This window comes from Mizuhopecten yessoensis, unplaced genomic scaffold (assembly GCF_002113885.1).
Source record: "Mizuhopecten yessoensis strain PY_sf001 unplaced genomic scaffold, ASM211388v2 scaffold8213, whole genome shotgun sequence".
In the NCBI taxonomy this organism is placed as follows: Eukaryota; Metazoa; Mollusca; class Bivalvia; order Pectinida; family Pectinidae; genus Mizuhopecten; species Mizuhopecten yessoensis.
Window position 1 is genome coordinate 1,861,736 of NW_018407435.1, and position 17,189 is coordinate 1,878,924.

Consider the following 17,189-nt stretch of genomic DNA (forward strand, 5'->3'; position numbering starts at 1 on the left):
ATAATTATCAGACCAGTAACACTTTGTAAATACAGACAGAAGAAGGTTTTCAACAACATTTACTGTTGAAATATTTACATTTTTAAATAAGTTTGGCTCTTTTGCGAGATACGAAAATAAAAAAACGATAGGATATTTACCGGTATTACTGGAAGTATCTGAAAATTAATAAAAAGGGAGGATGAATTCATTTTATAATAACATGCTACACAGGCCGACAGTAAGAATTCCGGCAAGCAGTATCTGATAAATAGAATATCAATTTACTAAGGATTTTTTTTTTTAAATTGCCAGTATCTGTCAGCGAAGGTTCTGTTCATACTTGTAAGGTATAATTCTGATGTAGATAAAATGTTAAATGCCTGGCATATTTACAGATTTTGCTGACTTATTTATGCATGTAGAACTCCCCACACATTTGAATTTATAGTCTTCCTGACACAGAGACCATTTTTACACATTTGTAGATTTTGCTAACTCATTTTAAGATATTTGATTCAGAAAACCATCAAACACCATGCAAGCATTAAGTGTGATTTTTTTTAACCTGGTTATTTCATTGGCGAAGTATCATTAATTAATATCAGGAAGAAAGATATTGTAGAAAAGTGCCAGTCAAAAAATTGTTCTAGCGTTATCTTTTATTATTTTGTTTTTTTCTTTAGCAGTGTTGTCATGCTTTTCATTATTTTGTTATTTATAAAATCATCCCCCTTAAAAGGAGTAAATGCAGTTTTAAAAAAGAACTGTTAACTAAATAGAGAGAAAAAAATAATTAAGACTAAAATAGAAAAACATACTGTGGCAAAAATAAATATGGAGATACATTAAAAAAATGAAGTTGTTTGTATTAACTTTGTACAACATTTGTGTAAATATGAATAGCCTTATTGCCAAATCATGTGATCATGAATATACTTGATTTGATTCCCCACGTCCTGTATATACTCTGAGTGAGAATGATGTTAGAATTACTCCTGTATATCTGTAGATCTTAGGGTAAGATTATGTTAGGTCTACACTTGTATATACAGGTAGATCTGAGGGTAGGATTGTGTTAGGACTACACCTGTATATACAGGTAGATTTGAGGTTAGGATTATGTTAGGACTACACCTGTATATACAGGTAGATTTGAGGTTATGATTATGTTAGGACAACATCTGTATATACAGGTAGATTTGAGGGTAGGATTGTGTTAGGACTACACCTGTATATACAGGTAGATTTGAGGTTAGGATTATGTTAGGACAACATCTGTATATACAGGTAGATCTGAGGGTAGGATTATGTTAGGACAACATCTGTATATACAGGTAGATTTGAGGGTAGGATTATGTTAAGACTACACCTGTATATACAGGTAGATCTGAGGGTAGGATTGTGTTAAGACTACACTTGTATATACAGGTAGATTTGAGGGTAGGATTATGTTAGGGCTACACCTGTATATCTGTAGATCTGAGGGTAGGATTATGTTAGGACTACACCTGTATATACAGGTAGATTTGAGGTTAGGATTATGTTAGGACTACACCTATATATACAGGTAGATTTGAGGGTAGGATTATGTTAGGGCTACACCTGTATATCTGTAGATCTGAGGTTAGGATTATGTTAGGACTACACCTATATATACAGGTAGATCTGAGGGTAGGATTATGTTAAGACTACACCTGTATATATACAGGTAGATCTGAGGGAAGGATTATGTTAAGACTACACCTTTATATACAGGTAGATCTAAGGGTAAGATTATGTTAGGACTACACCTGTATATACAGGTAGATCTGAGGTTAGAATTGTGTTAGGACTACACCTGTACATACAGGTAGATTTGAGGGTAAGATTATGTTAGGACTACACCTGTATATACAGGTAGATCTGAGGGTCGGATTATGTTAGGACTACACCTGTATATACGGGTAGATCTGAGGGTAGGATTATGTTACGACTACACCTGTATATACAGGTAGATCTGAGGGTAGGATTGTGTTAGGACTACACCTGTAAATAGGTGTAGATCTGAGGGTAGGATTATGTTAGGACTACACCTGTATATAAAGGTAGATCTGAGGGAAGAATTATGTTAGGACTTCACCTGTATATACAGGTAGATTTGAGGGTAGGATTGTGTTAGGACTACACCTGTATACAGGTAGATCTGAGGGTAGGATTATGTTAGGACTACACCTGTATATACAGGTAGATCTGAGGGTAGGATTATGTTAGGACTACACCTGTATATACAGGTAGATTTGAGGTTAGGATTATGTTAGGACTACACCTGTATATACAGGTAGATTTGAGGGTAGGATTATGTTACGGCTACACCGGTATATCTGTAGATTTGAGGGTAGGATTGTGTTAAGACTACACCTGTATACAGGTAGATCTGAGGGTAGGATTATGTTAGGACTACACCTGTATATACAGGTAAATTTGAGGGTAGGATTATGTTAGATCTACACCTGTATATACAGGTAGATTTGAGGTTAGGATTATGATAGGACTACACCTGTATATACAGCCTGTATATCTGTAGATTTGAGGGTAGGATTGTGTTAAGACTACAACTGTATACAGGTAGATCTGAGGGGAGGATTATGTTAGGACTACACCTTTATATACAGGTAGATTTGAGGGACGGATTATGTTAGGACTCCACCTGTATATACAGGTAGATCTAAGGGTAGGATTATGTTAGGACTACGGACTACACCTGTATATACAGGAAGATCTGAGGGTAGGATTTTGTTAGGACTACACCTGTATATACAGCCTGTATATCTGTAGATTTGAGGTTAGGATTATGTTAGGACTACACCGGTATATACAGGTAGATTTGAGGGAATGATTGTGTTAAGACTACACCTGTATACACAGGTAGATTTGAGGGTAGGATTATGTTCGGACTACACCTGTAAATACAGGTAGATCTGAGGGTAGGAGTATGTTAGGACTACACCTGTATATACAGCCTGTATATCTGTAGATTTGAGGTTAGGATTATGATAGGACTACACCTGTATATACAGGAAGATCTGAGGGTAGGATTATGTTACGACTACACCTGTATATACAGGTAAATTTGAGGGTAGGATTATGTTAGGGCTACACCTGTATGTACAGGTAGATCTGAGGGTAGGAGTATGTTAGGACTACACCTGTATATACAGCCTGTATATCTGTAGATTTGAGGGTAGGATTGCGTTAAGACTACACCTGTATACAGGTAGATTTGAGGGTAGGAATATGTTAAGACTACATCTGTATATACAGGTAGATTTGAGGTTAGGATTATGATAGGACTACACCTGTATATACAGCCTGTATATCTGTAGATTTGAGGGTAGGATTATGTTAGGACTACAGCAATAGATGACCATATGACAATATGATAATTAGATGTTATATTGATACATTAGTATATCCACACTTACATTGTCTGGTGAAAGTGGGACTGAATTGACTGACACCAGGTGTGGTAGTGGGACAATTTGACAGTTGACTGTGTTTTGGTGGGACAATTTGACAGGCGACTGTTTTAGTGGGACAATTTGACAGGTGACTGTTTTGATGGGACAATTGGACAGGCGACTGTTTTGGTGGGACAATTTGACAGGTGACTGTTTTGATGGGACAATTTGACAGTTGACTGTGTTTTGGTGGGACAATTTGACAGGCGACTGTTTTAGTGGGACAATTTGACAGGTGACTGTTTTGGTGGGACAATTTGACAGGCGACTGTTTTAGTGGGACAATTTGACAGGTGACTGTTTTGATGGGACAATTGGACAGGCGACTGTTTTGGTGGGACAATTTGACAGGATCTGAGGGTAGGATTATGTTAGGAATACACCTGTATATACAGGTAGATCTAAGGGTAGAATTATGTAAGGTCTACACCTGTATATACAGGTAGGTTTGAGGGAAGGATTGTGTTAGGACAACCCATGTATATACAGGTAGATCTGAGGGTAGGAGTATGTTAGGACTACACCTGTATACAGGTAGATTTGAGGGTAGGAATATGTTAAGACTACATCTGTATATACAGGTAGATTTGAGGGAAGGATTATGTTCGGACTACACCTGTAAATACAGGTAGATCTGAGGGTAGGGTTTTGTTAGGACTACACCTGTATATACAGGAAGATCTGAGGGTAGGATTTTGTTAGGACTACACCTGTATATACAGGGAGATTTGAGGGTAGGATTATGTTACGACTACACCTGTATATACAGGTAGGTTTGAGGGAAGGATTGTGTTAGGACAACCCATGTATATACAGGTAGATCTGAGGGTAGGATTATGTTAGGACTACAGCAATAGATGACCATATAACAATATGATAATTAGATGTTATATTGATACATTAGTATATCCACACTTACATTGTCTGGTGAAAGTGGGACTGAATTGACTGACACCAGGTGTGGTAGTGGGACAATTTGACAGTTGACTGTGTTTTGGTGGGACAATTTGACAGGCGACTGTTTTGGGACAATTTGTTAGGTGACTGTTTTGGTGGGATAATTTGACAGGTGACTGCTTTGATGGGACAATTTGTCAGGTGAAAGTGGGACTGAATTGATTGACACCAGGTGTGGTAGTGGGACAATTTGACAGGCGACAGTTTTGGTGGGACAATTTGACAAGCGACTGTTTTAGGGGGACAATTTGACAGGCGATTGTTTTGGTGGGCCATCTTGACAGGCGACTGTTTGGGTGGGACAATTTGACAGATGACTGTTTTGGTGGTACATTTTGACAGGCGACTGTTTTGGGACAATTTGTTAGGTGACTGTTTTGGTGAGACAATTTGACAGGCGATTGTTTTGGTGGGCCATCTTGACAGGCGACTGTTTTTGTGAGACAATTTGACAGGCGATTGTTTTGGTGGGCCATCTTGACAGGCGACTGTTTTAGTTGGACAATTTGACAGGTGATTGTTTTGGTGGGACAATTAGACAGGTGACTGTTTTGGTGGGATAATTTGACAGGTGACTGCTTTGATGGGACAATTTGACAGGTGACTTTTTTGGTGGGACAATTTAACAGGCGACTGTTTTGGGGGGCCATCTGGACAGGCGACTGTTTTGGGGGGACAATTTGACAGGCGATTGTTTTGGTGGGCCATCTTGACAGGCGACTGTTTTAGTAGGACAATTTGACAGGTGACTGCTTTGATGGGACAATTTGTCCGGTGACTGTTTTGGTGGGCCAATTTGCCAGGGGCCTGTTTTGGTGGGCCATCTTGACAGGCGACTGTTTGGGTGGGACAATTTGACAGATGACTGTTTTGGTGGTACATTTTGACAGGCGACTGTTTTTGTGAGACAATTTGACAGGGGTCTGTTTTGGTGGGACAAGTTGACAGGTGACTGTTTTTGTGGGACAATTTGACAGACGACTGTTTTGGTGGGACAATTTGACAGGCGACTGTTTTGGTGGGCCATCTGGACAGGCGACTGTTTTGGTGGGACAATTTGACAGGTGACTGTTTTGGTGGGACAATTTGACAGGTGACTGTTTTGGTGGGACAATTTGACAGGTGACTGTTTTGGTGGGACAATTTGACAGGCGACTGTTTTGGTGGGACAATTTGACAGGCGTGCTGAGTTGTATTTGATTGTATATTTTGTAATTGTTGGACAGATTTGGACAGGAAAGACTGAAAGATGACAGTGTGAATATAGTAATGTATTTGAAGTTATATGTAAATGCCTATATGAGCTTTTAATGTGAAACCAATGTAGTGAAACCTGACTAATCCGACCCCTGAGAATTCTGACATCCTGTCCAATTGAACATAGTGCTTTAATCCAATTTCTTATTTCTTTCAGGGTGTCAGACTAGACAGGTTGGTCTAATAGTCTGCGTCCCAAAAGATGTCAGATTAGACAGGTTTGATGGGACAATTTGTCAGGTGAAAGTGGGACTGAATTGACATGTTGTATCCAACTTGATGTCAGATTAGACAGGTTTCACTGTACTATAATATCATAATTATTTACACTGTATTTAATGGTATATTGTATGAATAAACTATATTGTTGTTGCCAATGCTGTATTTTGTTGTATTTGATTATAATGGGGTATACAATATTACGGAGTTTTTTCACCTGTGACAAATCATATTTAAGTAAGTTAGTGACACGGAGTACTACCATTTACTGAAACAATTTTAAGGAAGCGTATCGGAGCGGAGAAAATTGGAGAGGAAAAAAAACAATAGTGGCCAAAAAGAAAGAAAAATATAAGTTCAAAAATCATTTCTTCTTTATTAATTGAAAGGGGAGTGGTAAGGACATTTAAAAGAGTTTTAATATGTAACAGAAATATCCTGAACTACTTCCACTCCCATGATACATGAATGATTGTCTCCCTGTCAGTGGCCACATAACACACAGCTAAACATATAGGTCACAGTTACCTACATTTGATACATTGGTTTAATTCTCTGCTAGATCAATCAATATCTAGTATTAGTGTAACTGAACTAAACACATAGTAAGACTAAGCCAAGACGTCGTACGAACGAATTTGCCAAGATTACGTACGGACGAACTAACCCAGTTATCGGACGGAACAAACTATACACCATTTACTGTGAAATAAACGTACTTCAAAAAGAAGTAGATATATATTTATAACGCCTATACCCTGTTCAACGGATTTGTGCGGTGGTTATATTAACTCATTCACCCCTGGAATTTCATAATGAACTATTCAAGCCTTTGAATTGGAAGATTCAAATGTGTCTTCAGGGGTTAATGGGTTATGCTTTTAAAACATATTCCTAGTATGACGAGAGATGTTTCAACAGCGCATTTACGGATAGTTACAGATCCCTACCAACATTTCTTTTTATTCCGTTTTTGTTTTAAAGCTTAGATTTACAAAATAATAATGGTAAGAGATGCGTGCCTTCATTTGTATGGGACGTATGTATAGCTCTGATGGTTGTTTCATAATGGAGCCCATGCCATATGTTGTATAGTGAGACGGGACAGGGGGTACATGTGTATCTGTATACTTGATGCCTGACAGGGATTAAGTCACAGTGATTTATTAGCCTGGACCAAATGTGATATTCCCTTGTGGCTGAATAAAGAAACATATCATGTACACCCAACTGCTGCCATGATTAATGTAAAAAATGAAGGTTGAGAGGGGGAGCAAAAGATTGACTCCGCGCGTCGGCACAGATTGGTCATCACCGTTAGGGAGGGTGTATGCTTGACATAGTGGATCGGTTGACACCGTCTTTTTGGAAACCATGTTGGAAATAAACCGTTCTTATTTCTAATATTTGCTGCCACACTTTAATCATTGAAAGTTGAGCATTATTCGAGAAGGCAGCGTGCCTTTTTTGAGCGGTTAAACGTCCGCTTCAATACCGAGTAGTTTGGTTATCCAGAAGACGACAGGGCAATTAACGTCTTGGGACAACTTGTCCAATAACGTCGGAGTCACATAGAAAAAACAAACATAACACGTTGTGCCAAAGGCACCAGCCCTGCCTCATGTGTACAATGTGTGGACGTTGTATACTTATATGTTTGTTATGGGTCCGTGTTTCTAAGTCTCACAATAGTGCCATATCGCTTGAATAATGCAGCATATTATATACCGTAATACCAAACCCATAGTATATAATTATCATTCAAGGTTTGCAGAGTCTTGTGAACAAACTGGAATGAAGCGTCTTGCTGAAGGCAGAGACGAGAAAAAACTGTTTTATGTCCCTACTTAAGGACACAATACGACCAATCGGGTGGGGACTGAGCCTGGGCCGGGTTTCCTGAATCGCAGACAATCTATCCATATACCCCCATGCACCCCAAGCACTGGCTGCGTACAAACTGGATGTGAGGTTTGTTGTGTTTAAGAACAATTCTTATAGTAAAAAAAATAGTTGGCGTCGTAGAGATAAGACTGCGCGTCGACGTCTATTACTTTCGTACCATTTCTCTCCGCTTCGCATCAATGTATTACGGCAAGTAATCATCTGTGTTGTTGTCCGCGCGTCCGTGTGAAGTGATTAGCACTGCGTCTTTGGGAGATTTAGTGCTTCGGAAGAAGTATTGTTATATAATAGCGTGTCTGATTGAATTATATTGATCACATTACATGGAAATTAAACATGGTGGTGACCTCCTGTGCTCGAGTTTTCTCGGTCGTTTTTCCCTTATTCGGAGCCTCTCTAGAAAAATGGAAAGGGGACACCACACCTGAGTTATACGTGACTGAAGCAGACGGGAAGCAAGATCATCTGTACTGTTGTGCTACTGTTATGCTTTGGTAAAATAACATTTATTATCCTTGTGGTAAGGAAACACAATTCTTTGTATCCCTCGATTTTCCAAAAAGTCATGATTCTCAACCAAAAGGGCACGGTTGAGGTTCGGCTTTATTGGGTTTGGCATCCTATTAACAGGATTCAACATTATTCAATGACGTTGAATGTGTGCATATATGGTGGAGGAGGTATTTTGGTGTATTTGCCTCCTTGCGATAGCGCAGATCTGATGCCGACTACTGAGTGCTACCTAACTGAAATACGTGTACCATGCCGAAAGCACCCAATAACAGTAACCCACCCGGTCATACATGTAGTTTACCAATAACGCGTGAACCAGCTGTTGCGATTACCCTTAATGATTCTGAACGTTAGGCCAAAAGTGAAGTACATCATGTATTACCAGAAACTACTAGTAGATTGCTTGGAAACATAACAGTATTAGGAAATAGAGAGAAAATTTGTATAAAGATCCCAAAAGTTCCAATGTGCGGCAGCTGATTTATTTTGGCTACTTCTGTGTCCCCTAGCAGAATCCCCGATCCTGAAGGGGGTCCCCCATTAGTCGCCTCTTACAACATGCGGTGAGTAGCTTTTTCAATGCCTGACAGGTGTGTACAAGTGCAATAAATGTTTACTATACTGATAACACTGTGGGTTGGCGTGGATTTATAATCGCTGTTTGGGGAGTCATTTGTCGCACAAGAGACTCTGACAGTTTCAAATGATTGTATGTTTTGAGACCGTTTAATCTTTCCACTTCGCTATGCCACAGATAGGTGGCGCTACTCCGGATATAGGAAGGGACGTTTACTTAGAGCCCCACATATGCCTTACAATTCCCCACCATAATATATATATATAGATAGATAGATAATATCTGCGTAGTCCATGCAGTTTCATAGACTAAGATTATTCCAAGGACAGCACTATGGTTTATTTCAGGATGATGGATGGAGCTCCTATAAAAGGCCATTCCTTACGTACAGATCCACGGGGGTGGTGAACAGGAAGAATCTTACATGTCTTACTTGTTCATTCAATATTGCATGAAAAGGCAGTTGGTGGAGTTATGTAAATATGCGGCAATACCTTCTGTGTCTGGACAATCTCAAACCTACCGTCTAGTCAACTTAACAGCCGAGACCTGTTCTTATAAACCTCACTTGAAATTATTGTAGTAAAGTATTGGAGTTAAGATTAAACGGATGTCATTGCGTATTTAAATTTATTCTTAAAAAGATATTTTGAGAATGTTTTAAATGTGATATTAATCAGATTTCGTGTTACTCCTAAAAACTGTGTCATCCGCCAACCCATTAATATCTCCAATGACAAATACCTTTGTGTGTTAAACGCAAAACCAAAAGCCTGGCCCAGCTTCGATAGAATGGTATCGAACAGAGCCTTTGAAATGATTAATCGGGCGTTTTATCATTTATATAGTGGGAAAAAAGTTTGGACAGATTCATCATTAGACTATGTTGGTTTTATCAGATAAAAGCTGGCACTACCGGATATGACCATGTGTCATGTTCTCGTTAAATCTCAAACTCTCGTACTTTTTAACAAAAATGGCCCGAGTGAATACGGACAGCGTGGTCGTTTCCGCTACCACAAAACAGGTACAATGGATAGCGTAATTTTCATTCATTTAAAAATGTATTAATGAAATCTAAAACCAAACATCACATTATTACCACACATGAAACCGATAAGATAAAAATGATGTCGTTTTCCCACCTATTCTTAACGTGTACAAACTTTCATATCTGTAAATATCTCCCTAAGCACGTCTGAGCGTTGTCGGAATAATTTGACCGGATAGAACTGTGTCCGGATATTGACATTCCAGTGAAATGGCACTAAAGTGGCTCCTTAGGGTTCTATCATTAGACCTTAGCTGTTGCGAAGACGCAAAATCTTAGTAAAAACGAACTCAAACGTATATTGATTGTGATGTCTGATCAACTGTACCGCTGGTGTTAGCGCCTTCCAATACCATTCTCCACATTACTTTATTCAACGTTGACCCACTATTTTAGTACGTAATTGTTGTGCTACGTTTTGTTTTGATTCGGAGGAACTCTATTTATGAGCAATTATACTTTGAAATTTATCAGATGCACATGCTGTTCTACTGGAACTTAGTGGTGTTGAAAGACCGAATTGTATCAGTAGTAGATTTTCATACTAAGTTTAGTGGCGGATCTCGAGAGTGATCGAGAGGCTACCAAAGTATCATGCGAGGTTTCCAAATAGGAAAATAATGATTAAGCTCATGAGTATTAAGGAAATGGACAGACATCGGGGTTTCTTGAAGCCTCCCGGAAATCAAACTTGATTTCGACACTCATCCAAGATTGTTTTACTATAATTTCAAAATTGCATACCATATTGTTTCAAATGATAAACAATTACACTAGGTCCAGATTGGTCTACCGTCAGGTCAACACATGCTCGTGCGTGCCACATGGTACCCATTCCTTATTGCGAGGCGAACATTGTCATTTCAACCGGAAGTACTTATGTCTACTTAGCAAAAGAGTGGGCAGAACTACGAGGCAAGCAGTGCCGTCTTGTCCAATCGACAAATGAACTTTGTACCGGAAGTCGTATGATCCGAATAATCACCACGACGCACATAAGGGCAAGGCACGTAATGGCCGTATGACTAGCGGAGCAAATAGTTTATTCTGAGAATTAAATTTCTTTGACCCTGACCCCTGTAGCAAAAGTACTCCTTGAATTGAACTAAATTTACTAGAAATCAAAGATGCTAACCTTTCCAGTGAAATTTAGGGAATGTAACATTATTTTCATTAATCATTAATAATTAACAATATACATTTCTCTTGAGAATCCGTTCAATTTCTGTAGAATACATATACAGCATGGTGCCATAAGTGAGTAAACAAACCGCAACTTTAGATGGCGGTTTGCTTTTCCCCTAAATATATTTAGATAAGATATTACAAAGCACTGAAAAAAATGAATATTTATTTATCTTACGATTCAACATTTACAAGTTAAAAAGGACTGAAATAACGTAATGAATAGTTTATGATTTCGTTTGTTTCGTTTCGCTTCTTTATTCTGTTTAAGGAACATTTTCCTTCTGTAGGCAAAACACGGTATCTCCCCTTAATTTTGTTTGGGATAAAAATGCAATCGGGAACCGTCGGCCTTTTCAATCAATAAACGATTTTCTCGTTAACGGAAAGTGCCAACAGTTCCCAATCGGATATAACTGTTATGTAGCACTCCCGCTGACCAGGTATCATGAGGTATATAGACAGCATAATGACGGACGTCCTGGTTTCGAATCCTTGTCTTGTACTGTTGTATTTTTCTTTTTCGTAAAACCACCGCAAGGTATAATCTTCTTTATAGGAATGGCTTACGACAACTATTGTCATACCGGGGAAATGTTTGCAACGCATAGTTACAGCGTTTTGCACAGGAACGGGATCCTTAAGTTTTGTAACTTTAGTACTTGTCAAGTTGACGTATTAGGAATTCTACATTATTGCTGTTTTAGAAAGACATGCTCTGGTAAATATATTGACGTAAACAACAAGTGTTGTGATTAACTTCAGGCCAAATATGGTATGTAACCTCGGCTGACCTTTATGAGTGTTACTCGTAGCGGCCGCGGGCTGTATGACAAACGTCTGTTAAACAGAAATACTGTATATCTATTTCTTCTACGTTTTTATTGTTTTTGTCATTATTTCGTGATTTAACTGGCGTCCATTTACATCAATTTGCATAAGGCTGTCACGATTGTAAGTTTTAATCGTGATATTTTTTTTTAAATCTTGATACCTATAAGATAACTTCCAGGGACTGGTTCATATCAAGGCGTATCTTTCTGCCATGTCCGATTTATATTTTATATTTTCGGAGATATTACTACGATGGCCGACAAGAGTCTGGCAAAAAGANCGGCCGAAAACAGCCATGGTACAGAAACATGTGAAACCATCAGACAAAAAGGTTACCAAGTATGACAAATTACACCCCGATAAGGCTGTCATCACATACAATGAAATGTTATCGCACGGAATGTCTGTTATTTTTATTACACCAAATGAGCTTCCAAACTATTACTTACTCATTTAAATTGAAATCAACTATTCAATAAATATCCTTTACCGAATTTTATAAATGTTTTATTTTAAAAAGGAAGTCATTATGGATTATTATTCTAATACATTTCTAATGTATTCTACCGTCGGCGTCTTCAACTTCTCAAATGAAAGAAACTCCAAACCAGTTAAAAACGCCGACGGGGTCCGTAGGGGACAAGGGGACAATCAATTTAATTACTTCGAAGGATAGTCTACCTTTTTCTAAAAAAAAAATTGGGGGGAGGGGATGGAAATACGATGGGCTAGTTGTACGATTCGTTTTTAATCTGGACATCTTTCAAAACAAGGGAAATGACAAAAATATTCAGATGTCCTTTATCCCTTTTGGAGACCCTGTCAAGGCCCCTATACTTACACAATTGCAACTAACTCTGTTTTTCATCAGAAGTGATTAATGAACTTCACGACTTGTTTCGACGTTGTAATTAGGGCTTCACTATTCGGGTTCAGTTCTGGTCATAGTGTCCGATAACAACATTCCGATGCTCTGGTGGTACACTTTTTTCGTATCTTTTTGTACCGTAGGTGGTACAAAAAGAAATGAAAAAAGTGTAACGCGGTACTAAAAGAAGAGAAGCTTTCACATCTTTTTGTACCAGGCAAAAGTGTACCACGGTACAGAAAGATATGAAAAAAGTGTAACGTGTGATTTCATGGTACACTTTTTTCATATCTATTTGTACCATAGGTGGTACAAAAAGAAATGAAAAAAGTGTAACGCGGTACTAAAAGGTGAGAAGCTTTCATATCTTTTTGCCGGCTGATATCAGCTGTTGGTACATATACATGTGAAAGTAAAGAGTGTTTTTTGTAAAGTTCTTTATAATCTTTATGTACCATGGTACATTTTTACATGGTACACAAAGATTTGAATTTTCATATCTTTGTGTACCATATGAAAGTGTACCGTGGTACAAAAAGATATGAAAGTTCATATCTTTTTGTCAGGCTCTTGTCGGCCATCGTATATTACAGATTTGAAAATAAACAGAAAATTGACATTGAAACCTACAGTTCTTTCAGCAGCCTAAAGGCGGTACAATATATACAGGTATGTATTACAAAGGTTTACAAATACAATCCGTCATCCGAGACCTCGGGGTTGTCGTAACTTTGTATTTATAGGGCTAAGAAACCAAGGTAATTGTGACTGCAGGGAGTTTGATGTTGTCAACAGGCCTTGTGACAGAATGTACAATAAAATGTACAATATTTACAGCATTTACTTGCAACAGATCAAGAGTTTCTCCGATAGAACAACAGGTCATATTCACTGTAATAGTTCTTGGTCAATGTGTCAATGATGTCCAGAGTTAAAAGTCTCGAAGCTGAACACGCTATAGTTTCTAATTTTATGGGTATTATGTATATATATACTCGTCTTTCCTGTGATATATATAATAACTTGACTACTGTCATTGTCAAGCAATCAGAAACCGTCGGCACTTTCGTATTTCCCCCCAATTTGTACTACAAGAACCTATATGTCGGGTAAAGCACCATATATCCGGTTTTCGCCCCTTTGATAGAATTCCACGAGCAGCAGCCCTTTACCTTAGATACTTTAACAGATGGTACGTAGGATAAAGCACAAAACAAACCGAAATCTTCAAGAAATACATCGTCGTTCGGTTCAAGGCTTTGATTAGAGCCGTTAGGTTTGGAAAGGTTTTCAAGGTAAAATTTCCCACATCGTCTTTCAGGAATGTAAGCATTGTACAAATCAGAATGCACAAGATATTTTAAGTAACACCACAAATGCCACTTTTCCAGTTTGATTGATTCAAATTAAGACTTTTTATTGAATTAAAGATACGGGTACATAATGAACGATGGGAATTCTGGAGGTCTGAATCACTCGAGATTTATGGCCTCCACTTCACCTCAAATAAACCTCACAACCTTGCATATCACATCCCGCAATACAGAAACCCCCACAGGTGTTACAGCATAGCGCCCACATCTCATGTAAGTATCACTTCGTTCGTTTAATTAAAATTTAACCACCACTTTGTAACTGGTTTTAGAAAGCACTTTCAGGTACTTATGTGCTGTTTGTTCTGTGTTAACTTGTAGGTGGCGTTTTTTTGAAGTTTAAGAAATCTTTTATGGTAAAAAAATCACACCTGTTTTACAGACCTCATTTATTAAAATATTTAAGAATTTAAAAATAAAATTGAAAAGCTTAAAACAATATTGTTTTCTGTCTTTAATAATTAAACTACAGAGGGAACATGTCAAATCAAACCCATGACGTCGAGGTCGTGAAATAAACAGAGTTTGACACCCAGTAGGTGAGGGATAGAGCGTGATGGATACAGCGTGTAGTATTCCTGGTTGACTGTGAGGGATAGAGCGTGAGGTATTCCTGGTTGACCGTGAGGGATAGAGTGTGATATTCCTGGTTAACCGTGAGGGATAGAGCGTGTGATATTCCTGGTTGACTGTGAGGGATAGAGCATGAGGGATAGAGCGTGTGATATTCCTGGTTGACCGTGAGGGATAGCGCGTGTGATATTCCCGGTTGAATGTGGGGAATAGAGCGTGTGATATTCCTGGTTGACTTTGAGGAATAGAGCATGTGATATTCCTGGTTGACTGTGAGGGATAGAGCGTGAGGGATAGAGCATGAGGGATAGAGCGTGTGATATTCCTGGTTGACTTTGAGGAATAGAGCGTGTGATATTCCTGGTTGACTTTGAGGAATAGAGCGTGTGATATTCCTGGTTGACTGTGAGGAATAGAGCGTGTGATATTCCTGGTTGACTGTGAGGGATAGAGCGTGAGGGATAGAGCGTGTGATATTCCTAGTTGACTGTGAGGAATAGAACGTGTGATATTCCTGGTTGACCGTGCGGGATAGAGCGTTTGATATTCCTGGTTGACCGTGAGGGATAGAGAGTTTGATATTCCTGGTTGACCGTGAGGGATAGAGAGTTTGATATTCCTGGTTGACCGTGAAGGATAGAGCGTGTGATACGCCTGGTTGACCGTGAGGGATAGAGAGTTTGATATTCCTGGTTGACTGTGAGGGATAGAGCGTGTGATATTCCTGGTTGACTGTGAGGGATAGAGCTAGTGATATTCCTGGTTGACCGTGATTGATAGAGCGTGTGATATTCCTGGTTAACCGTGAGGGATAGAGCGTGTGGTATTCCTGGTTGACCGTGAAGGATAGAGCGTGTGATACGCCTGGTTGTCCGTGAGGGATAGAGAGTTTGATATTCCTGGTTGACCGTGAGGGATAGAGCTTGTGATATTCCTGGTTGACTGTAAAGGATAGAGCGTGTGATATTCCTGGTGAGGGATAGAGAGTTTGATATTCCTGGTTGACTGTGAGGGATAGAGCTAGTGATATTCCTGGTTGACCGTGAGGGATAGAGTGTGATATTCCTGGTTGACCATGAGGGATAGAGCGTGTGATATTCCTGGTTGACTGTAAAGGATAGAGCGTGTGGTATTCCTAGTCGACCGTGAGGGATAGGGCGTGTGATATTCCTGGTTAACCGTGAGGGATATAGCGTGTGATATTCCTGGTTGACCGTGAGGGATAGGAATAGAGCGTGTGATAGTCCTGGTTGACCGTGAAGGATAGAGCGTGTGATACTCCTGGTTGACCGTGAGGGATAGATCGTTTGGTATTCCTGCTTAACTGTGAGGGATACAGCGTGTGATATTCCTGGTTGACCGTGAAGGATAGAGCATGTGATATTCCTGGTTGACTGTGAGGGATAGAGTGATATTCCTGGTTGACTGTGAGGGATAGAGCTAGTGATATTCCTGGTTGACCGTGAGGGATAGAGCGTGTTATATTCCTGGTTAACCGTGAGGGATAGAGCGTGTGGTATTCCTGGTCGACTGTGAGGGATAGAGCGTGTGATATGCCTGGTTGACCGTGAGGGATAGAGCGTGTGATATTCCTGGATGACAGTGAGGGATAGAGCGTGTGATATTTCTGGTTAACCGTGAGGGATAGAGCGTGTGATATTCCTGGATGACAGTGAGGGATAGAGCGTGTGATATTCCGGGTTGACTGTAGGGGATAGAGCGTGTGATATTCCTCGTCGACCGTGAGGGATAGAGCGTGTGATATTCTTTGAGGAATAGAGCGTGTGATATTCCTGGTTGACTGTGAGGAATAGAGCGTGTGATATTCCTGGTTGACCGTGATGAATAGAGCGTGTGATATTCCTGGTTGACCGTGATTGATAGATCGTGTGATATTCCTGGTTAACCGTGAGGGATATGGCGTGTGATATTCCTGGTTGACTGTAAAGGATAGAGCGTGTGATATTCCTGGTGAGGGATAGAGAGTTTGATATTCCTGGTTGACTGTGAGGGATAGAGCTAGGGATATTCCTGGTTGACCGTGATTGATAGAGCGTGTGATATTCCTGGTTGACCGTGAGGGATAGAGCGTGTGGTATTCCTGGTCGACTGTGAGGGATAGAGCGTGTGGTATTCCTGGTAGACCGTGAGGGATATAGCGTGTGATACTCCTGGTTGACCGTGAGGGATAGATCGTGTGGTATTCCTGGTTGACTGTGAAGGATAGAGCGTGTGATATTCCTGGTTGACTGTAAAGGATAGAGCGTGTGGTATTCCTAGTCGACCGTGAGGGATAGGGCGTGTGATATTCCTGGTTGACTGTGAGGGATAGAGCTAGTGATATTCCTGGTTGACCGTGAGGGATAGAGCTTGTGATATTCCTGGTTGACTGTAAAGG